Source organism: Pelodiscus sinensis, chromosome 21, assembly GCF_052426305.1.
Source record: "Pelodiscus sinensis isolate ZL-2025 chromosome 21, ASM5242630v1, whole genome shotgun sequence".
Lineage (NCBI taxonomy): Eukaryota > Metazoa > Chordata > Testudines > Trionychidae > Pelodiscus > Pelodiscus sinensis.
In genome coordinates, this window is record NC_143072.1 from 8,332,315 (window position 1) to 8,355,720 (window position 23,406).

At 45.8% G+C, this 23,406-nt stretch overlaps 1 protein-coding gene across 4 annotated transcripts in view; it reads left to right on the forward strand.

Annotated features, from left to right (window-relative positions):
* Window positions 1-23,406, forward strand: part of RABGEF1 (RAB guanine nucleotide exchange factor 1) — a 60,915-nt gene continuing 37,509 nt past the window's right edge. For all 4 annotated transcript variants that reach the window (XM_075905079.2, XM_089772228.1, XM_075905080.2 and 1 more), the window contains exon 1: window positions 1-141. The gene's annotated coding sequence lies outside the window, so the exon portion shown is untranslated. The remainder of the gene's footprint in view (window positions 142-23,406) is intronic.

Genomic DNA, 23,406 nt, shown 5'->3' on the forward strand with positions numbered 1-23,406 from the left:
CAGCGCGCCCCCGCCTGCCAGGCGCCGGCAGCCGGAAGTGACGCCACGCGCGCGCGTCTGACGCAGCCTGGCGAGTTCGGCGTTGGCGGCTGCCGCTGAGGGGCCGGAGCGGGGCTGAGGCGCCGCCGCCCGCGGGAGCAGGTGAGGGGCCGCCCAAGAGACCGGGGGGCGGGGGCGACCCTTGACCTTGGCACCCGCGCTCCGGCCCCTCTGCGAGAAGTAGAGGCGGCCCCGCCCCCCCCCCCGAAATGCAGGGCCGGGCCCCTGAGAGCGAACCCGCTTACAAGCCGAGTCAGGGTGCGCCCCTCCCCCCCCCCGGACGCGGGCGTGTTCGTTTCTCCCAGCGCGGTGTCGCGGGCCCCGCTGAGCCCGGCCGGCCGGAGCGCTGTTGGGCGGGGGGGCCGGAGCGCTGTCGTGGGGGGGGGCCCGGCCCGGCCCGGCCCGTAGGCATAGCGCTGCAGCAACGTGCCGGGTGTTGAGCGCTCCCGCCCCTTGCCGCCCACGGGCTGAGCTCCAGGCACGCTAGAGACCGAAAGGGGCGGCGTTGTGGTTAAGGGACGGGGCTGAGATTCTCTGGGCCACCTGTGGCAAATCTTTGCCCCGATCTCGAGTCTCTGCGCCTTAGTTCCCCATCTGTACACTGGAATGACAGCTACACCAGACTAACACGGCTACGTTTCTATCACTTTCCTTCTGTCTGGGATTTATCCGTCTGGTCCGGTTAGACTCTCCTCCCACGGGGGTCCGAGCAGTCTCTTGCTGTACGTGGTTACTGGGGCTATGATTTCAGTTGGGGCCTCTCTGTTTTATTTTAATACAGATAACTAGGGGGCCGTTGTCCTCCCTGCTTCTACGTTCGCCAGTCTCCCTCTCTCTGTGGGGGAGGTAGCCCTAGGAGGGCCAGAGTGAGGTTTCGCAGCACTAGCCTGTCCCCTCTCCCCTGAGCCGTGGGGTAGAGCAGAGGCCAGGCTAGCCCCAACTCTATGCCCCCGCCCCGCCACCTTGGACGGAGGCCATGCCATCCCTGCTCTCCCCTTAGCCCCTGGAGAGGACAGCTTTGGAATCTGACATTATCTAGAATGACAGCTCTGGAATCTGATGTTATCTCTCTAAATGCAGAACAAGTACAACTTGGAGCAACTCCAGTATAAGTTTCTGTAAATGCTGTTGCAAGTACTTTCAATTCTGAGGTTCAATGGAGCACATTTAGTGTTGAAAGAGTAATACAGTCTTAATGGCCAGTTCACTCCATTGCCAAATACTTAGTGCTTCTACTGATTCTTTTAGTAAGGTTGCCAATAGTTGTCATGGCTTTTATAGTGTAAACCATTGGAACTACTACTCATCTGAACCAAAACTAAACCTATGATCTCCAGGTGAAAGCTCTGTATCCTATGGCCATTCCTCTGTTTTGTTTTGTTTTTTTAGACTTCAGGGTTTAAAAAAAAAACAAAAAAAAAACCATAGTGTAGTACTGGATAATTGAAAGATCCTGTACTCATTTTTTGAGGAGTACAGGGTCTTTCGAAATGGGGCATTTCTGTCGAAAATGCCCCCGTCTAAACTGCCATTTGTTTTCAAAAAAACCCCATTTAGGAAAAAATCGGCAGCTGCCATTATGCAAATGAAGTGTTGGATATTTAAATCCCGGCGTCATTTGCACTTTTGATATGTCTAATTTACAGAGGGGTGTAGTTTAAACGTAGCCTTTAACCCATTGTATAAAGGAAAGCAAGGTAAATTTGGATATGCCAAACCCAGCTAAAGAATCTTCGTTAAGTTTCTAAGGAGATACTTAAATGATGGTAGTTGTTAGAGGTCAGAAAAATTGTGATTGTACTACTTCATAATAAAACCCTTTCAAGTATAGATAGTTTAAAATTCTATATTGTAGACAGTGGTTGGATTAGAAATGTTACAGTGGTGTTTAATCAATAAAATAATACTACTAAACATAAATGACCTTTTTATGGTTTGGGAGATGTAAGGTATAGAGTTTTGAATCTTAACTTTATACATAGCTAGGAATATTTACGGAGTTTTAAAAACTAATTTGTGGATTCTTACAAACATTTGTTTCTGGTTAGGTCTTAAAATATTTATTCAGTGATAAGTGAATAAAACAGTACAAAGCGATAATTGGGTTTTTTACATATCTTAGTGTCTAACATGATTGTTATGCAAAGTGTGATAGTATCTTAATTTAAATGGCTGGTTTTGTTATATTTTAAAAATTGTAACTTCCTGAAACTTGGAAAAACTGACAAAGTACCATTTTGTGAGGAAGGGAAACCTTGGTGTTACTAACAGAGTGTATTAGTAGATAGTACACCCCCCTCTTTTGTTCTGATAACAAAGCATAGGTGAACTAGATTAAATAGCTCTTTTTCCTGTACTGGTGAGCTGTATTGATGTCCACATTAGGGATGTTGATGAGTAGTTGACTAGACAGGTGAGGATTACCTGTTGTGCTCCCTCCCTTTGGGACATCTGGTATTGGCCACTGTTGACAGACAGGATACTGGGCTAGATGGACCATTGGTGTGACCCAGTATGGTTATTCTTATGTTCTTAGATGAGTAACTGATAAGCCTAGGCTTATTGGTTAATTTTGTTGACTACAGGCAGTCCCCGGGTTACGTACAAGATAGGGACTGTAGGTTTGTTCTTAAATTGAATTTGTATGTAAGTCGGAACTGGTACATATTGTAGGGGAAACTCTAGCCAAACATTTCTCCAGAGCTCAGTTTTATTCTCCCACCTCACTTCCCTCTGTCCTTTATTCTCAAGCTAAGGTGTCTGCTGAGAAAAGCCGCTCCGCCTCTCCCTGGTCTGCTGGGGAGGGGCCTCTAGCTTTGCGTCTCCCTGGTCTGCTGGGGGGAAGCAGCAAGTGCGGGGTTGCCTCACCCCGTTTGTAAGTAGGGATCCGATGTACTTGCATTCCCATCCCCTCTCTCCTCCCCCCCCCCCCCCCCCCCGCTGCCTCTTCATCAGAGGCAGCAAAGTGGGGAGAAGCATGAGCTGGTGATAAGGGGAGCCAGCTTAAAAGCACAGTGTCACTTGCGTGCTCCTGCCCCCTCCACTCAGTGGGGGAGATGCGGTAACGGAGTCTGTGGCAGACAGAGGCTGCTCCAGGAGATGCAGAGGCAGCAGTGTGGAGGGGTAGGAGGCTCCCTGGGAGTGGGGCCAGGAGCAGACTGGCTGCTGGCCCTGCCTCAGGGACTGTCAAATAGTCCAGTAACTGCAAAGATTTCATGCGGCTACACGACTATTCAATTACCCGATAGCGAAAATCGCTAGTTCAATAGGGAGCTTTCCCTCAAGACTATCCAATTTAGTGTGTAGCATTATTAATTTATTGCCCACCCCTGACGTGGGTAGGTCGATGGAAGGAGTGGGGAACCTCGGGTCTGGGGGCCAGATGCTGCCCTCAGCTTGCCTGGATTCAGCCCCCAAGGCTCAGGGCTCCCCTCCCCCCTCCCCCCAGCATTGGGGAGCCCATGCACAAAATCTATTAGGCTGGTCCCTCCTAAACTCTGGTGTGTGAGGTGAATGTGGGGAGTGTCTTTCTCCTTCTCAGTCAGAAGCCACATTAGTGAGGGTTTGGGATTTTTTTGTTTTGCTTTTCACTTGTATATGGCCTTTAACTAATATTTTTCTGAGGGTTCAGTGGCCTCTGATCAAAAAAGATTCCCCACCCCAGTCTATGGAATAATTCTTCCCTAGGCCTAGCTACTTCCTCTCGTGGAGGTGGATTACTTAGGTTGATGGGAGAACCCCTGTTAAAGGAAATGGTGCTCTCAAGGATGGTTGCTTGACTCTAGAAGAAAACCCTCTGACCAATATCTGTAAAAGCTCTGATTTTGTTGACTACCTGAGCATGCTGCAAGTCCTACCATTAGTATTTCAGGGAGTGGAAGTGGGGAAAAGAGGGACTGGGAAATGCTGAAACATCAGGAAGTATTTTATAGGATGATCTAATGGATTGATACCTTAGGGCAGATATTTTTATTTTGGAATTTTATTGTTTGTGTGTTACGTTGTGTGTAAGAAATTTCTAAAGATATGGCTGGGTGCATATTTTGAATTTATTTCAATATACAGTATTATACAATCTAGTCTGTATATCTTCCTCGGTTTCACTTTTTTCCCCCCTGCCTTTCATCATAAACTTCTGGTACTGTTAGCCTTTCTGTATATCACTGATGTACTGTTTGTGACCTAAACGAGTCCTCAGACTGTAATATATAATCATAAAAAAACAGCAAATAGTCTGGTAGCACTTTAAAGACTAACAAAACATGTAGATGGTATCATGTTTGTGATACTGACAACACTTGAGTCAGGTGCAATCATATGGGACTCACTAAGAATTAGATATCAGATGTCAGCCCCTTAAAACCATTTTTCTGTGCCCTTGAGCGAGCAAGCCACCTAGTGATCTAGCATTTTGGTTTATATATGTGCAATAGATTGGCTAATTATTGATTCTTCAAGCAGCAATTTTTATCCTGATTTTTGTATAAAACATTATTTATAAATGCATATTTAATACTGTATTACTTGTTTTCTTTTTTCCCTCAGCAGGAAGTAATTTTTTGTACTTCATGTGATTCCATCTGCCTCCTTTTCTAAGAGGCACACAGGTTGAAGATGTAGATTCCTGGTTGTGATCTGTTTAAATCACTTTGCTTATTGACCTCCATGATGAATAAAATATTAATCATTAAAGACAGGCTCTCAGATTTCTCTCAGCTCCTATAATAAGACATGCAGACACTTGGCATGTGGACAGATTAAATTGTGGTTTTAGTTTGCACTGTCAGCACTGCTGGGAGTAGTGCTTTATTTACATATAACTTTGTAAATTACTTTTAAGAGTTTGAAAAATAGTGAGAAGCCTAGTGACCAGCACATTGGATTTTAAAAATTCTAAACTGGGGATGTAACTTCCGTTGGCAAATACTATTATGAAATGTAATTGTGATACTGCATTTCCATTAGGGATGTGAAAGTGTAACCATATACATGGCTAGGCAATGAGCAGCCTGGGCTCCTCATTTAACTTTCATGGTTACATGCAGGTTCCTGGAGAGCTACCTGTCCCCCCCCTCTTCCCTCCCTGTGCTGCTGTCTCTATAGCAGAGGGAGCAGCACAGAAGGGCAGGTGGGAGCTGACTGTCACTCCTGTGAATAACCGCTGAGTTTTTCAGCTCTTACATGATTACTTAACATGGAAATTAGGGATGTTAAAATGCGTTTGTTACCTATATTCTTACCTCTGGCATTGTTGCCTTACAGTAGTGTTTGAGCAGTAGTTTGAATTCTGAATAAAAGATTAAAACCGTTTTACCGACGAAAGTCTTTTGATTTTCTTTCTAATGAACATATATTTAGTAGACTATAGTAAATATATAAGAAAATAAATTTGATTGCAGTATAACTATACATTTGATTGCTGTATAGCTATTATCTTTATATTTTTAGTGTGAATTGGTTGCTTAAGTGTTGGTGATTGATTCAGTGCTGGTGCTAGACAAAGGGGTTACAGTATGATTGGGTTGACGTTAGTTTGTTTTGAAGTTACTTATTAGATTTCATAGAACCATGGATGGAAAACATTTAAGCTATCTTGTCTGTCCCTTCTCTATGAAGGAAATTGGGTCCTTATTCATTACAAGTACATAATAATTGCATGCCTAAATAATTATTGTAAGAGAATGTGTGAATCATGAATACTTAAGCACTTAAGTGACTTATAAGAAATGTATGTGTCATGCAGTTCAGTGATTGCTGTTCTGAATTGAATAAATATTTGAATACTGATTGAAAATAAATACTTGTAGCGTGGAATTAAAAGAAAACTACCTGAGGTTCATAATTACTCTTCTGAAGATTCTACTAGTAAACACAGGTTGGACCTCCCTTGTCTATCACTGGACCTTCCAGCCCTGGCCTAGCTTGCCCCCTTTCCCTCTGCTGCCTATCCCACTGCTCTTCCATCCCTGCTGGGTGGCCCTGCTCCCATCCACCGATCTTCATGATCTTGTTGCTGGGCAACACCGCCGCCCTTCTGTCACTTCTTCACAGCCTTGCTGCTGTGCTCTGGGTTTCCTGACCTCACTGCTGGGCAGCCCTGCTGCCTTGCCAGCCCAGTGGACTCCCAGCCCTCTGGCGGATCACAGATGTTGCCAAACCAGAGTGTCCCAGGTTAGACAGGTTTAATCTGTAATGACGTTACTTTTTCATATAGGCTTAGTGAAATAAATTGTTGCTTTCTAATTGATGCCTTTTTCCTTTTTGAAAAATTTTGTGTTCATTGCCTTCCATCTGTCTGGTTCATTTGAGAACATGTCCGTGTAGCCTTGCATACAATGATTTTTTTTTCTGAAATTATCCACCATCACAGAGGCAGCAGTGCGGAGTGGCAGGGGGTTCTTTGGGAGTGGGGCTGGAATGGACTGGCTGCCAGCCCCACCCCCAGGGACTATAAAATAGTCGAGTAACCGATAAGAATTTATAAGGTTAATTGACTATTAAATTAACAAATATTTAACATCCCTAGTTTCAGTGACTTTTGTAAGAATACTGTAGAAGAAGCATAATTCAGATGAGGATTTTTTTTGCAAGAATGGAATCAATGCCTTTATACTTTTGAACATTTTCTTTTGTAAATTGGGGAGGAATGTGTATGGGTACAATATTAACTTTCACGTGCTATAGAAAATCCTCAAATATTGCTTAATTGAAGTGATGGGTTCACAGAAAATAATTGAGCGGTAGGCAAAACTAGTTTCTTACAAACCACACTGTTTTGCTGGCATTGGCTTGACTCTCTCTCTTTCTCATTATGGCTTTGTCTACACTGCAGGGGTTTTGCGCAAGAAGCTTTTTGCGCAAGAGATCTTCTGCAAAAACTTCTTGTGCAAAAGTGCGTCCAGACCTCAAAAGCACATTGCAAAAGCAATGTGCTTTTGCGCAAGAGAGCATTCTAACTGCATGGATGCTCTTGTGCAAGAAAGTTCTGATTGCCATTCACAGAATGGCCATAAGAACCCCTGTGCTTTTTCTGATAGGGGTTTCTTGTGCAAGAAACCCCTGTTGAGCATCCACACATACCTTTTTGCACAAGAACTCTTGCACAAAAAGGAGTTATTCCTCTTAGAGGTATGCCTACACTGCAAAAAGCCCTCTATTCTGCTGTTTTACTATAAATTTTCTTGCGCAGAAGTGCGCTTGAGGTGTGGACGCACCCGGGTTTTTTCACAAAAATCCTGTAGTGTAGACGTAGCTTATGACTGTAGTATTGAAACCTCTCACTTTTTTCATTGTCCCCCAAACTTAAAGCTGAAGTTAACAATTGGAGGAGGAGTTTTTGCTACCTAGGAAATAGGAATGTGAAAGTGTAAATGTGTACCGGTTAACTGATGATCTGGACTCCTTGTTAACCTTCATGCATAGAGCAGCCTTCCCTGCCCCTTCCCCACTGTTTGCTCTGTATCTTTTTTTAAGGTGGCTGCCTGCAACTGCTGGTCCTAGTGGAGCTCCCTCCACACCTGTCCCCTCCGTGCTGCTAAATAAGTGCATTTTAACATGCCTTCTAGGAAGAGCAACTGTCAGGCAAAGATGCAGCTGATTTTTCTCTCCTGAAAGATAACATGCACTTCAGTATCCTTTCAGTGTCCTCCATTGAATATCACTACTTTGTTTTATGAAAGAGCAGTGTCTTGGGTCTAGGGGTCACCAAATGAAATTAATAGGTAGCAGGTCTAAAACTAACAAAAGGAAGTTTTTCTTCACACAGTACATGGTTGGCCTGTGGAACTTGTTGCCAGAAGAGGTTGTGAAGACCAGGACTTGAACAGGGTTCAAGAAAGAACTAGAAAAATTAATGGCTATTAGCCAAGACGGGTAGGAAAGGTGTCCCTAACCTCTGTCAGAGGCTGGGAATGGGTGATGGGAGAAGGGTTGCTTGAAGATTCACTGTTCTGTTCATTTCCTCTGGAGCATCTGGCATTGGCATCGGAAGACAGGATGCTGAGCTAGATGGACCTTTGGTCTGACCCAGTATGGCCGTTCTTATATTCTTGCAGTATACTAGTTTATCATTCAAGCATAAAATTGATAGTGAAAGAATTTTGGAGTTGTGAGGAAGGGTAAACCCAAATTAGATTTATATCAATAAGAAATTAAAGCAAATGTTTTAATAAGTAAACCAATCTTTACTTCTCAACTGCATAAACAAGTGTCTGTAATCCCACAAAGTACACTATTCATATTGCTTCATATTTCCGAATATTTTTCCCCTCATACTACACTGGACCTCCCTGGTCAAGCACCCTTGGGAACTGAGTGGTCCCAAAACAAGGGAGTTTGTCAGACCAGGGAGGTCAAGCCAAGCCTCCTGGGGCTCCTCTCCTGTCCACTGGCCCCAACCAGCACATTGACCCCTAAGCCAGCCTGTTCCTATTGCCCTCAACTACTGGTCCCTGCTACCCTGGGCTGCTGGGGGCTCTGCTGCTGGCCCTGCTCTGGTGCTGGCAGGGCTCCCTATCTGTCTTTCTGCAAGTGCATTTGTTAAAGAACTCCTCCTATATGGTAAGAGCCAGGACAACCAAATTTGGTATGCAGCTTACTCTTATCCTAACTTCAAGCAAGGTCAGTGTTTGGTTGCACTAGGAAAACAGGAACTGCCTGTAATGGGACAGTTTTCCATAACGTGGAAAGGAAGAGGGTAGGAATGTAATAGTATAGCTGATTAACCAATAAGCAAAAGTGTATAGGTTAATGCTATAGACTACACACATTTCCCTCCCCTGCCAGTTAATTTGTAGCAGGATGGCCAGCAGCCTGGCTCTGTCCTGGCTCACACCAGGTTCAGGACGTGTCCTTGTTGCAGCTCTGCATTTAAAGTGTATTAGGAGCCAAGTGAGCAAGCAGCCCAGCTCAGTTCCAGCTTGTGCCAGGTGTGAGAGCTCAGATCCCACCTGGCAGAGGCTGCTGCTACCCCACGCTGCTGTCTCTTTATCAGAGGCAGCAGCACAGGCTGACAGGCAGCCAGTCTGTAAGGGGAGCTGTTTTTTAAACTAGCTTCCCTTGTGGACTAGCTCCTGCCTGGCACTTTGCACTGCTGCTTCATGTAGTGGCAGGGGACTCCTTGGGAGTGGGGCCGGAGCACACTGACTGCTGGCCCTGCCCCCAGGGGATATAGAATAGTCGACTAACTGATAAGAATTCATGAGGTTACTCGACTATCCAATTAACTGATATTTAACATCCCTAGAAGAGGGACACAATGCTCACAGTAGCCATTTGGGAGCAGCAGTGGGGGAGAGCTATACTGCAGAGTGACCACTGGAGGCAGCTGTACTATCAAGAGAATGGCCAGCTGGGCTTGCCATTTTGCCTGCCACCAGACTAGGTAAATAACCCTCTGGCCGCAGACTCTTCCCCCTGCCAGCCCTTGGCCGCAGGGGCGTGGGGTGGAGAAAGCACTGCCAGACAGTGGGAAAGGCTCCTGCTGTCCAGGTCTAGCTTGGGAGAAAAGAAAGGCCCCTGCAGACCAGGAGCTTGGGAGGAAGGGAGAAAACCGTGAGCCCTCTTCCCCTCCGCCTCCCCCCCGGCCAACCCTTAGTCCCACACCCACATCTCTAGTCCTCTGCCCTGAGCCCCTCCTCAACCCCCCCCAATTCCTGTGCATCCCCCACCTCCTCCATGCCCCCACCCCAAGGCCCTGCTCTGATTTCTGCACTCCTCACACAATCAGCCCCCCTCCCCTGAAGGACCTGGGCAATGCCAGATAAGTCTTCTAATAGTGTAATACAGAAAGCAATTGTGAAGTTGTTTCAAGCTTTCCCTTGAAATTTGGTTGGCTGCTTATTATTTTTTTAGGAAGCAGACTTAATGCTAAGTGAGGAATAATTGCAGAATAAGAACGGCCGTACTGGATCAGACTAAAGGTCCATCTAGCCCAGTATCCTGTCTGCCGACAGTGGCCAGCACCAGGTGCCCCAGAGAGGGTGGACCGAAGACAATGATCAAGCGATTTGTCTCCTGCCATCTGTAGCCAGACAGGAACCCCCCCCCCCCCAACATCCATTTTTGCTTGCCTGGAGCATGCAGGGGGCACAGAGCAGTAAAGGCCTTGAACAGAAGGCCTGGATATGCAGGCTGCTGTGACCCTGAATGGCTGTAAACAGAGATACGCCAATTGCTGACCAAGAGGCTGCCGAGGAGTGCCCTTGACTGAAACCCATATTGATACGAACACACAGCCATCCGCGGGGGGAGGAATCTCCTGTCCAGTAAAAAAAATATCCAGTACTCACAATTTAGTTCTCTCTTACAAGTGTAAATTAAGTTGAAACTTCCTTGTAAGAACTGGCGTCACAAAGACAGACCAGCACAATTTGGCATTTTAGATGAGAAAGAAGATACGGGCCCCTATGGGAATAAAGATGGGTCCAGCAGCACTCTTACTCTGACTGTCAATCTACCATCTATCTGCTGGTCGGGTTAGGTGATTGGCCTCCCAAGGTTCCATGGGGACGCCCACCTTGTATTCGTCTTTCCTAGGAATTGAGGGACCGGCCCTGGCTTGACCAGCTGGAGTCGAGAGGCACAGAAGGGGGTAAAAATTGTACCTGGATGTGATCCTTTGTCTTAAGTGTACCCATAGACTTAGAGCTCTTTAAAGATTAAGCTGTCACTTGGTACCATTATTTCTATTTTCTATCTTTATTTTCTTTGTAACCATTTTTAAGATCTATATTTGCTAGCAGTTAAGAAATAGAGCAATAGCCATTGTAACCATATGATTTATAAGCTTCTTTAATAAACCTGTAACTGTTTAAGCTTTTAACCTGATTCCTTCAGTTGCTGTAACAGAACCAAGCACAATTTAAGAGAACTTCAGCCGGTCATAAGGGACAGGTATAGGGAGAGCTTGGGCGTTTGGATCGTGTCACGTCTGGGGAACAGATCCGTAGGGGCATCTCTCAGTCTTCCCTGGCTGCCCACTGCGAAGGGATCCTGTATCCTAGCAGTTGAAATCTGAGATGTAATAAGCTCTTCCTATAAACTCTGGGGCGTCTGTCAGCCTATTGGCTGCCATCCGCAACGGGACCCCAGTCCTAGCGGTAAAGACACAGTTGTTAAACTTCTCGGGGTGCCTTTCAGCCTCCTAGGCTGCCTGCTGTGATGGGACCTTGTGTCTCAGCAGTTAAAGAGTTGGGTGTGACACACACACACACGCTGCCCTGACCATCGGCTGACACCATCCCTCTCCAGCCTCTGACAAACAGAGGCCAAGGACACCATTTTATCCCCTGGCTAATAGCCTTTTATGGACCTAGCCTCCATGAAATTATCTAGCTTCTCTTTAAACTCTATTATAGTCCTAGCCTTCACAGCCTCCTCTGGCAAGGAGTTCCACAGGTTGACTACACGCTGTGTGAAGAAGAACTTTCATATTAGTTTTAAACCTGCTACCCATTAATTTCATTTGGTGTCTTCTAGTTCTTCTATTTAGGGAACTAATAAATAACTTTTCTTTATCGGCCCTCTCCACACAACTCATGATTTTATATACCTCTATCATATCCCCCCTCAGTCTCCTCTTTTCTAAACTGAAAAGTCCCAATCGCTTTAACCTCTCATATGGGACCAGTTCCAAACCCCTAATCATTTTAGTTGCCCTTTTCTGAACCCTTTCCAAGGCCAAAATATCTTTTTTGAGGTGAGGAGACCACATCTGTACATAGTATTCAAGATGTGGGCATACCATAGTTTTATACAGGGGCAGTAAGATATTCTGGGTCTTATTTTCTATCCCTTTCTTAATAATTCCTAGCATCCTTTTTGCCTTTTTGACCTCTGCTGCACACTATGTGGAAGTTTTCAGAGAACTGTCCACAATAACTCCAAGATCTCTTTCCTGATTTGTCGTAGCCAAATTAACTCCTATCATACTGTACGTATAGTTGGGGTTATTTTTCCCGATGTGCATTACTTTACACTTATCTACATTACATTTCATTTGCCATTTTGTTGCCCAATCACTCAGTTTGGTGAGATCTTCTTGGGGTACCTCATAGTGTGCTTTAGTCTTGACTATCCTAAATAGTTTGGTATCATCTGTAAACTTTACCACCTCACTGCTTACCCCTTTCTCCAGATCATTTATGAATAAGTTGAACAGGATTGGCCCCAGGACTGACCCTTGGGGGACACCACTAGTTACCCCTCTCCATTCTGAAAATGTACCATTTATTCCTACCCTTTGTTTCCTGTCTTTTAACCAGTTCTCAATCCAAGAAAGGACCTTCCCTCTTATCCCATGGCCATGTAATTTACACAAGAGTCTTTGGTGAGGGACCTTGTCAAAGGCTTTCTGAAAATCTAAGTATACTATATCTACTGGATCCCCCTTGTCCGCATGTTTGTTAACCCCTTCAAAGAACTCTAATAGATTAGTAAGACAGGATTTCCCTTTACAGAAACCATGTTGACTTTTGTCCAACAAATTATGTTCTTCTACATGCTTCACAATTTTATTCTCTACTATTGTTTCAGCTAATTTGCCAGGTACTGAAGTTAGGCTTACCGGTCTGCAATTGCCCGGATCGTCTCTAGAGCCCTTTTTAAATATTGGTGTCACGTTGGCTACCTTGCAGTCATTAGGTACGGAAGCCGATTTAAGGGATAGGTTACAATCCACAGATAATAGTTCAGCAGTTTCCCATTTGAGTTCTTTTAGAACCCTTGGATGAATGCCATCTGGTCCCGGAGATTTGTTAACATTAAGTTTTTAGCTTCAAGATTTTATTTCCCTATTCTCTAGAGCTGTGATTTTAGGATTCTTTAATCAATTCTATATGTGATGAAGAGAAACTCCTCTTGAAGAATTCATTGAGCTCCAGTTTGTGACATTTGCACACATTAATGATTCAGTATTGGCCCCCTAGATAGCAAGGTACCTCAGTCAGCTGCTCTGTGTGCCACCACAAATTAAACTTGATCTGTAGGAATTATGACTTGATCTGTAGGAATGTGAGAAGGGATGATTTTCACAAATATAGTGCCCATTTATAAAAAGGGAAATAAGAACAACCCAGGAAACTACAGACGAACCACTTTCTTTTCTGTGCCAGGAAAGATAATGGAGCAGGTAATTAAGGAATTCATCTGCAAACATCTGGAAGAAAATGAGGTGATAGGTAACAGCCAGCATGGATTTGTAATGAACTAATCATGTCAAACCAATCTTTGGTAGGATAAAAAGTTTTGTGGGTAAGAGAAGTGGTGGACGTGGTATACCTAGACTTTAGTGAGGCATTTGGTACTGTCTTGCATGACCTTATCAATAAATGAGGCAAATACAACTAAGATGGGGCTACTGTAAGGTGGGTGCAAAACTTGCTGGATAACCATTCTCAGAGAGTAGTTATTAACAGTTCACAGTCATGCTGGAAGGGCATAACAAGTAGGGTTCCACTGGTTTTGGGACCAGTTCTGTTCAATATCTTCATCAACGATTTAGATATTGTAAACTTAGAGAGTACACTTATAAAGTTTGAAGATGATACCAAAGTGGGAGGGGGGTTGCAAATGCTTTGGAGGGTAGGATTCAAAATGATCTGGACAAACTGGAGAAATGGTATGAGGTAAATAGGTGAGCTTCAGCAAGCACAAATGCAAAGTGCTCCACTTAAGAAGGAACAATCAGTTTTGCACATACAGAATGGGAAGCGACTGTCTAGGAAGGAGCACTGCAGAAAGGGATCTAGGGGTCATGGTGGACCACAAGCTAAATGAGAGTCAACAGTAGAGGTGTAAATTAATTAATTAGTCAGTTGATCAATTAATCAATAAGCAAAAGTTTATAGGTTAATGGTATAGAGTACACACATTTCCCTCCCCTCCTTATCTGCACCAGTACATTTTTAGCAGGCTGGCCAGCAGTCTGGTTCATTCCAGGCTCACACCAGGTCCAGGACCTACCCCCGCTGTAGTTCTGTGTTTAAAGTGCCCTAGGAACTGGGTGGGTAGGCGTTCCAATTCTCACTGGGTCCAGGAGCTCCAACACCCCTTGTCCCCCACACCGAAAAGGGCTGCTGCCTCTTTATCAGCACTGGGTAACAGACAGCCAGTCTTCGAGGGGAACTGTTTTTTAAACTGACTCCCCTTGTGGACCAGCTCCTGCCTGACTGAAATGGAGATACACCTATCTCATAGAACTGTCAGTCTCCTGCCCTCATGTCAGGACCAAGTACCATCCCTGACATGCTGCTGCCTCTGATAGAAAGGCTGCTGGCCCCGCCTGCGGGGACTATAGAATAGTTGACTAACAGCTGAGAATTCATGAGGTTACTCAACTATTCAATTAACCGATATTTAACATCCCTAGTCAACAGTATGACTGTTGCAAAAATATCAACCGTGAATCGGGGATGCATTAAGAGGAGTGTTGTGAGCAAGACACGAGAAGTCATTCTTCCACTCTACTCTGCACTGATTAGGTCTCAATTGGAGTGTTGTGTCCAGTTCTGGGCATCATGTTTCAAGAAAGATGTGGAGAAATTGGAGAAGGTCCAGAAAAGAGCTACAAATATGATTAAAGGTCTAGAAAACATGAGCTATGAAGCAAGACTGAAGGAATTGGTCTTCTTTAGTTTGGAAAAAGAAAAGACTGAGAAGGTACATGGTAGCAGTTTTCAGATATCTAATAGGGTGTCCCAGAGAGGAGGGGCAAAATTGTTCTCATTGGCCTCTGTGGATAGGACAAGAAGCAATGGGCTTAAACTGCTGCAAAGGAGGTTTAGGCTGAATATTAGGAAAAATTTCCTGTCTGTGTGGTTAAACACTGGAATAAATTGCCTAGGGAGGTTGTGGAATCTCCATCTCCGGAGATATTTAAGAGCAGTTTAGACAGACATTTATCAGGGATGGTTTAGACCATGCTTGGTCCTGCCATGATGGCAGGGCACTGGACTTGACTTTAGCAAGACTTTTGATACAGTCTCCCACAATATTCTTGCCAGCAAGTTAAGGGAATGTGGATTGGATAAATGGACAGTAAGATAGATAGAAACCTGGCTAGAAGGTCAGGCCCAGCGGGTAGTGATCAATGGCTCGATGTCAGGATCGTGGTCGGTTTCTAGCGGCGTGCCCCAAGGTTCGGCTCTAGGACCAGTTTTGTTCAATATCTTTATTAATGACCTGGCTGAGGGGATGGATTGCACCCTCAGCAAGTTTGCAGATGACACTAAGCTGGGGAGAGAGGTAGATACATTCCAGGGCAGAGATAGGGTCCAGAGTGACTTAGGTGAATTGGAGGATTGGGCCATAAGAAATCTGATGAGGTTCAACAAGGACAAATGCAGAGTCCTGCACTTGGGACAGAAGAATCCCAAGCATTGGTACAGGCTGGGGACCAACCAGCTAAGTAGTAGTTCTGCAGAAAAGGACCTGGGGATTACAGTGGATGAGAAGCTGGAGATGAGTCAACAGTGTGCCCTTGTAGCCAAGAAGGCTAATGGCATATTAGATTGCTGGCAATGCTCCTCCTAATGCAGATCCAGAGAAGTGATTATTCCCCTTTATTTGGCTCTTGTGAGGCCACACCTGGAGAATTGTGTCCAGTTCTGGGCCCCTCACTACAGAAAGGATGTGGACACATTGGAGAGGGTCTAGCGGAGGGCAACCAAAATGATTAGAGGGCTGGAGCATATAACGTAGGAGGAGAGGCTGAGGGAGTTGGGTCTGTTTAGTCTGCAGAAGTGAAGAGTGAGGCGGGATTTGATAGCAGCCTTCAACTTCCTGAAGGGAGGTTCTCAGTAGTAACAGATGGTAGAACAAGGAGCAGTGGTCTCAAGTTGTGGTGGGAGAGGTCCAGGTTGGATATTAGGAAAAACTATTTCACTAGGAGAGTGGTGAAGCACTGGAATGGGTTACCTAGGGAAGTAGTGGGGTCTCTATCCCTAGAGATTTTTAAGTCTCGGCTTGACAAAGCCCTGGTTGGGTTGATTTAGTTGGGATTGGTCCTGGCTAGGGCAGGGGGCTGGACTTGATGACCTTCTGAGGTCTCTTCCAATTCTATGATCTCTCAAGGTCCCTTCTAGTTCTGGTATTCTATGATTCATACTTAAATCTTATTTTTGTCAGACTTATTACTTGTTGGTTTATAATTATACTAGGGGGCTGTGCTCTCTGCTTACTAAGTTCGCCAATCCCTCTTCCCATCGTGGCCGCCTTTTCTACCTGTACCGCAGCAGGCAAAGGGCCACCACTAGCCCTTCCTGTGGCCAGATGGGAGCTAGACTGCGGGGCCTGCCCTAGGATTGGGGCCAGGGACAGTACTCTACAGTCAGATGGGGGTTAAGCCCCAGTTGGGGCTCTGTTGGCCAGACTTCATTTTAAATAAAGTAAAATATTATGTCCAACACACAGGTTTCAATGTTATCTGTCTTTATGACGGGGAGGGGAACATTTTTGGGGTTGGGGGCCACTGACCCACCTATAATTCAATCAGGGACCACACAAATGAGAAGGAAAAAAAGTTCTTCAAAAAACCCCAGCCCTCACTAATGTGGCCACCTACAGAAATGCCTCACTCTTCTGGGGCTCTAGCCTGTGGTGGCAGGAGGGAGGACTGAGGTTCAAGGCCTCAGACCAAATTAACTCTTCTGGGATTCTAGGGTTAGGGGATTTTGTGGGCCCCCCAAGGCTCTGGGGTGAGGCCAGAAATGGGAGTTTGTGTGTGGGTCAGAGCTGCCAGTGAGTGGGATAGAGATGGGGGCGCAGGATCTGGGCAGGTGAGGTTCTGGGGCAAGGGAGGGTGCAGTCTGGTCAGGAGGGAAGGGTTGGAGCTGGTTCGGGGTGTAGGGTGTTTGCCCTGGGAGAGGGTTCAGGAGTTCGCCAGCCCCTCCCCCGTCTGGCTGCTGCGCTCACCATCCCCTCCCCTTTGACCACTATCCTGCTCCTGCACCTTCCCCTCTTGCCATATACCCTACCTCCAGCCCAGTCCTTTATCCTCCCTCCTGGCAGGACACCCTACCCCTAGCCTGCTCCCGCACTCTGCACTCTCACCCCCTCATGCATCCTACCTCTCACCTTCACCCCCTCCTGCACCTCACTTCCTGCCCAGATCTTGGACCCCCATCCCTATCCCACTCACTGGCAGAGATGGGAGGGGTCGCATGCACCAGAAAGAGGAGGCCATGTGGCTCCCTCCTTCCCAGAGCACTGTGGAAGGAGGAGGCTGCGTGGCTCCTCCTTCCCTGGAGTACCGGAGAGGGAGGAGGGCAGGCAGCAGACCGCAGCTGATGTGATAATGTCACTCTGTGGTCCGTCAGGAAAATCTTTTTATTTATCTAGAGATGAAGTACATACTAACAGACCTCTATCATCTCCTGACATCCCTAAGTGCCTCCCCATGTCCCCTTCAAATCTCGGAGCCCCCTCCGTGCCCCACATCCCTTCAACACTTCCCTTTCCCATTTCCCCATACACAAAGCTCCCTGAATGCCCACCTCTCCCAGCTCCTACCCCAGCCTCCCCTGCATCCTCACTCAGGGACTCACCTTTTGTCTCAGGCAGAGCCACTGCGCACGACTGGCTGGGGCTCCCCATCGCTTTCTCTGCCCACACACATACACTTCCCTCACTTAGCTCCCTGGCACACTCTTTGTGACCCCAGGACCTGTGCTGCAAGCTCCGGGACCTGCATGTGGCCGCCCCAGCGCAGAGCTCTGGGGACGGCTCATGCTCAGGGTAGGTAGGCAACTTTCCTAGGACCCCACACCCAGAGTGACAGACCATGTAGGCAGAAAGCTGCCCTGGGAGCAGGAGGGGCCTGCCAGAGCACCCACAATGGGGGAGACCACACAATTGAGGACACAGGAATATATACGTACGTACATACATAGAGAGAGATTTTAAAATTATGAATGTGAGGTACAAATGCAGCAAAAACAGTCACTACTATGTAACTTAAAATATTTTTCCTATGCTGCCAAATAAAATGGTTAACATCTAAAAGGTCAAACTGTCCTGGGACTTTTATTTAGTTTTCAGCCCTTCACAATCTCAGCTCCTAAAAAGGGATATAAAGCCTGGTATATATAAATGTTATATGCAACAAGTAGTCATTCAAAATGAAAAATATTCTTGCCACATATAAGCCCATGTTAGGAAATCATCTTATGGAATCAAAGTTGTTCTTTTCTCCAACACTGCAGAAAAAGAGGGAAGAGAGAAAGAAGGTGGAGGGAAGCATAATCCAAGTACCCTCAGCAGCCCAAACACTGTGGCATTTAATTTCAGAAAGGGGAACTACACAAACATTAGGAGGTTAGTTAAACAGAAATTAAAAGGTACAGTGACAAAAGTAAAATCCCTGCAAGCTGCATGGAAACTTTTCAGAGGTACCACAATAGAGACCCAACTTAAATGTATACCCCCAAATTAAAAAACACAAGAGAACCTCAGAAGTGCCACCATGGCTTAACAACAAAGTAAAAAGTGGTGAGAAGTAAAAAGGCATCGCTTAAAAAGTGGAAGTTAAATCCTACATTTCAAACCGAACTAAGAGATTGGGCAACAAAATGGCAAATGAAATTTAATGTTGGTAAATGTAAAGTAATGCACATTGGAAAAAATAATCCCAACTATACATATAATACAATGGGGATTATTTTAGCTACAACTACTCAAGAGAGAGATCTTGGAGTCATTATGGATAGTTCTCTGAAAACATCCACTCAGTGTGCAGCGACAGCTAAAAGAGCGATAGAGTGATAGAGAATAAGACCGAGAGCATCTTATTGCCTCCATATAAAACCATGATATGCCCACATCTTGACTACTGAATACGGATGTAGTTGCCTCATCTCAAAAAGATATATTCGCATTGGAAAGGGTTCAGAAAAGGGCAACAAAAATGATTAGGGGTTTGAAACAGGTCCCATATGAAGTGAAATTAAAAAGACTTGGACTTTTCAGTTTAGAAAAGAGAAGACTAAGGGGGGGGATATAATAGAGGTCTATAAAATCATGACTGTGGAGAAAGTGAATAAGGAAAAGTCATTTACTTGTTCCTTTAATAAGAATTAGGGGGGTCACCAAATGAAATTAATAGGTAGCAGGTCTAAAACAAACAATTAAGTTTTTCTTCACACAGCACATGGTTGGCCTGTGGAACTCCTTGCTGGAGGAGGTTGTGAAGATCAGGACTTTAACAGGGTTCAAGAAAGAACCAGATAAATTCATGGAGGTTAGATCTATCAGTGGCTATTAGCCAGAATAATAGAAATGGCGTCCCTAGCTTCTGTCAGAGGCTGGGAATGGGTAACGGGAGAGGGATTGCTTGAAGATTCCCTGTTCTGTTAATTCCCTCTGGGACATCTAGCATTGGCCACTTTTGGAAGACAGGATACTGAGCTAGATGGACCTTTGGTTTGACCTGCTAGTGGCTGTGCCTGTGGACACTCAGGTGGACAAACCATCTAACCGCCTGTCAGGGGCTGAACCCGATTAAACCATTGCTGGCCTGTGGGCCAGAGGTCCCCCACCCTGATGTAGGCATCATTTTAGTAACGAGTTTAGAGTCAAGTGAATGTATGTTCATTCTGTCATAAATGGATCCAATTGGTCAAAATTAGAATGAAGCTGTTTTGCAGTTAACTGCTCCATCACTCTGAAACAGTTCCATGGAACAAGATACCCTAACAGATTAAAGAAATGTACACCGTTCATTTCCAGTCTATTTGAGCCAAATTTTATTCTTTTCAAACAATTCAAAGGCTTGATTCCGTAAATGTAGTTTCATTTGTCTTGTTCAGTATCGCATCAAATATTTTAAAATTCTGAAAGTTGAGAGCTACTGCTAGATAATGTCATGGAAACCCCCACTTGGGTTTGGAAGGAGAGAAACACCTTTATTGGGACATAGCTGTGGGAAATTTCAAAGGAAGACTTTGAATTCAAAATGTCTGCAGTAACCTTATATATCCATGGTTACACACAAAATGGAATAGACAATATGTAAGCTAGTAACAGCATTTTGATTGGCTTAATCATCGGAGCTATCTATCTCAAGTATGCGTTGATAAGCTTAGTTACATGAGTTTTTGCCTTATCCTTCATAAGCAGCTATCCTAGATCAGACCGGTTTCTGTTGGTCCACTATCTATCTCACAATGCAGGGTCACATTCGGTAAGTTACATACAAGCATCCAGAACTTTTCCACATTGTTCCCTTCAACAGCATACATTTTCCTTCTCAATAATGAATACTTGACTCTCTAATTGTATGAGTAGGATCCTGCCAAATTCACGCTCCATTTTGATCAGTTTCATGATAGGATTTTAAACATTGTAAATTTCATTATTTCAGCTATTTAAATATGAAATTTCTTAGTGTTGTAATTGTAGGGGTTCTGACCCAAAAAGGAGTTGTGAGAGTAGGGATGTAAGCCACTAGCTGACTATCCGATAAGCAAAAGCTTCCCCCCTTGCTGCCTTTATCACAAAGAGGCAGCAAGAGGGGAAGAGGAGGGAGTTCTGGGGGAAGCCGGCTTAAAAGCCAGCTCCCCCCCAGCTCCAGCTCCAGCTCCATGGGAGGGGGCAGGAGCGAAGCAGCAGAGTTACAACTTTGAAATGTACAAGATCTGCAGTGGGGGCTCTTGTACATTTCAAAGATTGAAAAGCCATGTAGACCCCGGGGTTAACAGACTCTCTGCTGGCCCCGGGCTCCATGCAGTGTTCCCACTTTGAAATGTACAAAAGCTCCTGCTGGGGCTCTTGTACATTTCAAAGAGGAAGTTCCCACATGGAACCTGGGGTTAGCAGGACTCCCTGCTAGCCCTGGGCTCCACACAGTGTTTCAGTCTTTGAAATGCATAGGAGCATAAGGTGGAACACCATGCTAGTCCTTATCAACTAATCGAATCGTTGATACATTTTGATTAATTAACTAATCTAACATCCTTATGTGAGAGTGCAGATGTGTGTGTGGCGGAGTTCATGGAGGAGGAGTTGCAATGCTTCTGCTCTTTAGTTCTGAGCTGCTGCTGGGGGCAATGCTGCCTTCAGAGCTACTCTCTGGGTAGCTGGAGAGCAGTAGCTGTTGGCTGGATGCCCAGCACTGAAGGAAGTACCCCACCCAGCAGCAGCACGGAAATAAGGATGGTAAATGTGGTATTGCCATGCTTACTTCTGTGCTGTTGCCTGCAGAGCTGAGTGCTCAGCAGCTGCCATTCACTGGCTGCACAGCTCTGCAGGCAGCAATGCAGAAGAAGGATATCATAGCTATCGTATTTCCACCTTTACTTCTTTGCTGGTGCTGGGGGTTGCTTCCTTCAGGGCTGGGCATCCAGCCAACAGCTGCTGCTCTCCAGCTACCTGGTTCTGAAGGCAGTGCAGTAGTAAGTGTAGCAATACCTCAACCTCCCCAAATGTCTGTGAACCCCACTGCAAATTTGGGTCAGGACTCTTAATTTGAGAAACTCTAGTCTTGCCCATGAAATCTGTATAAATAGAATTAGGTAAAATGCATGCAGAGGACCGACCATATTTCATGGTCTGTAACACATTTCTTCTTTGAGCATTGTTCCTTTGGGTGCTCCTCTTCAGGTGTCAGTGCATGCTTGCACTGGTGATCTGAGAATTGTCTGGTTGTGCTGCACATACATAGCAGCCACCTTGTGGTGCTGGTTATCTGTTGATTATGCATGCGGCACACCCCACCCATCCCCCAGCTCCTTCTGTACTGTGTTCAGCAGCAGACTGAGCACTTAGTAGTCCAACACTTCTTCACCTGACAGACAAAAGAAATCACTTAATTATTTCCTTCCTTTCTGGTATTCTCTTCCTAGTTCCCTTTCATTGCTTTCTTTAAAAAGAACTTTTCTTTCCGATGTTTTCTTTCAGAACTTTTCTTTCCCTCTACCTTCTCTTTTTAATTTCTCTGTCTCCACAAAACGAGGAGAAGCACTAAAAGAAAATTCAATCCCCGGTAGAGATGTTAAATAGCATGTAATTGAATAGTCATGTAACCATATAAAATGTTTGCAGTTACATGACTATTTGAGAGTCCCTGGGGGTAGGGGGCAGCAGCCAGTGTGCTCTGGTCCCTCTCCTGGGGAGCCCCCTACCACCTAAACTGCTGTCTCTGTATCAGGGGCAATGGTGTGGTGTGGTAGGCAGGAGCTGGTATGCAAGAGGAGCTGTTTTAAAAACCAGCTTCCCATGCAGACCGACTCCACCTGCCACCCAGCGCTGCTGACTCTGATACTGAGGCAGTAGACAGGGTGACAGCAGCCTCTGTCCATAGGGTGCCTGAACTCCTCATAGACAGAGGCTGCTCCGTGGCAGCCCATCCTGCCTCCTTACCCTGCATGTGGGGTGGGGTGAACCTGGTGCTTGTGGGGAGTCAACTTTTAAGCAGGCTCCTGCTTCTCCAGCCTCATGTCAGCAAGGGAGTGGAAATGCATGTAGTTGTCAGGATTAACCAATAAGCCCAGACATGATGACACAATTAACAGGTATCTACACATTGGCATACCTACCTTTCAGCCTGTCTACAACCCCCAAAGTTTTCTCAAAAAGCCTATCAGTAGTCACAGCGCATCTTTGGCGCCAGGGACTAATAATCTTCCTCTGTCTTCCAATATCTCTCTTCCAACCCTAGCCCTTCAGACCAGCTTTCGAAAATCAACTCTCGACCAGGTTTCCCTGTAAGGTGGTGCACACCTGCGCAGCTGGGCAGATACCACGCGAACCGTGTGGTGGCTGCCTGAACTGGAGCCTGGGCCGCAGTGGCTGGAGCTGCAGCACATTGGAGGCAGCCACCCGCCACATAAGCCTGCCCCTTGGAGCAGCTGGGGCCATGGCTGTGTAGTGGCTATTGGGTCTGGGACCATGGAACTAAATTTAGCACCGGGGCCCTGGCTCCAGTCCCAGCACATAGGGTGTGCTGCAGCGGTCCTGGCTCCAGCAGCCACCATGCAGCTGCGGCCACAGCTGCTCCCAGGGGTTGAGCCGCATGGCAGGTGATTGCCCCGATAAGCTGTGACTGCTGAAGCAGCCTCACCACATCTGTGGCTCCAGCTTGGGCAGCCATCATGTGGTCCAGCAGCTCCAGCTCTGACAGCAGCCATACTTGTGTGAGTCCTGATATCCCTTCTGTAAAAGTGCAATGTCCAGATATGATGGGCCTGCCTGGATTCCCATGTTTTTGTAGCAGGAAGCAAGAAGAAAGCATCTGAGGTAGGTTTCTGGGAATGAAGTTGTAGATTTGATTTTGGAGTTGTTTGGGGAAGTATTATATGATATTCTTAAATCCCTGAGAGAATTGTAGAGTGGCAACATCTTTGTGTTAGGCAGTGTTCGAGAGTTGTCTTGTTA